The following is a 1,751-nucleotide window of genomic DNA, read 5'->3' as shown; positions in this document are numbered from 1 at the left end:
TCTGGAATCCTCAGAGTCAACTAACCCCAAGACCAAGGGAGTTGGTATGGAAACATACCAAATCTTGCCAGCCATTGATTGAAGGTGGCTTCCAAGGTATATTAATTCCACGGCACTTATGGCCTGAATTTCAACAAACAAGTGGGCTTCAGGAACCAGAGAACCAGCAAAGAAATGCATGCACTCGTGGTGAGAAGTTAAGCAGCTGTGTACTGAATTGATTAGGGTGAGGGGATGTGGGCAGGGCGCCAAAAGCACCTGCTACAGTTGGTTTAATTGTATTTCTTTAGAGGATTTTCTTCAACTGTCCTCTACATTAAGGTCTCTAACAAAACCTGGCTACTTTCCTAGAGGCTCCAAAACATCAGGTCTCCAGCTCACTCTTAGTACCAACAGGTGAACGTTACGTCACTTAGACACCTTTATGAGAAACTTTCTAACCAATATGTGATACGCACCCAACGAGGAAAGAGGTACTCTCATACATAGCTGAAGGGAGGGCAAATGTATAACCCCGATGGCAATATCTAACAAAATTATATATGCATCTGCCTTTAATCCAGTGATCCCACTTCTAGAAATCTTCCAAAAGATACACTGCCGCAAATATTAGCCTACACACACATCTGAGGTTATTCACTGTGGCGCTTTTAGGAATAAAAGATTGGAAATTAGCTGAGTGCGGTGGCTCACGCCTGTAATCCCAGCACTTTGGGAGTCTGAGGTGAGCAGATCACAAGCTCAGGAGATCGAGGCCATCCTGGCTAACACGGTGAAACCCCATCTCTACTAAAAATACAAAAAATTAGCCGGGTGTGGTGGCGGGTGCCTGTAGTTCCAGCTACTTGGGAGGCTGAGGCAGGAGAATGGCATGAACCCGGGAGGTGGAGCTTGCAGTGAGCCGAGATCATGCCACTGCACTCTGGCCTGGGCAACAGATCAAGACTCTGTCCCCCCCCCAAAAAAATATATATATATTGGAAATAACCCAGATGGCCATAGGACAGTGGCTGAACAAACTAGTGGATATGCTAAGTGAAATACTATGCAGCTGTAAAAAAGAGAGATAAATATTTACAGTGCAGAAAAGCTATAAAAGTTTGGGAAAGCAACTGGAAAAAATATTAAATATGGATGAAATAGGCCATGTGATAAAAATCACTGTTAATTTTACTTGGTTGAAATAATGGTAATGCAGTTGTGTAGAATGATGTCCTTAATCTTAGGAGGTACCCAGTGAATTTGGGGGTGAAATCTCATGATGTCTACAAATTAGTTTTAAATATTTCAGAAAGGGGGAAACAGAGAGAAAGCAAATGTGGCAAAATGTTATTACATTTTGAATCTAAATAGTGGGTATATGAGTGTCTACTATATTATTCTTTTAATTTTTCTGTTTCAATATTTCAAAATAAAATGTAAAAATCATATAATCAATGGCTCTATTATAAATTATACTGAAAATTAAAATGTATTATTAAAATGATATACCATATATTAAAATTATATACAGATATATCAATTCATATGTATGTATTAAATTATGTATTTAAAAATAAAAAGTACTTTTTAAAGAACATAAGGCATAATCATTTCATTCCATTAAACATAATTTCATACTAAGTCATCTAAACACACTTGTTAATGCTTATGCATGCACATACACACACACACAAATCTCCTTTAATAGTGCCATTTAATATGCATAAGGACCCCCAGCATCTCGTTAGTTGAAAGAACATAACATATTT

This window comes from Trachypithecus francoisi, unplaced genomic scaffold (assembly GCF_009764315.1).
Source record: "Trachypithecus francoisi isolate TF-2019V2 unplaced genomic scaffold, Tfra_2.0 Lachesis_group2, whole genome shotgun sequence".
NCBI classification, from domain to species: Eukaryota; Metazoa; Chordata; class Mammalia; order Primates; family Cercopithecidae; genus Trachypithecus; species Trachypithecus francoisi.
Note: the sequence above shows the minus strand (reverse complement) of the source record.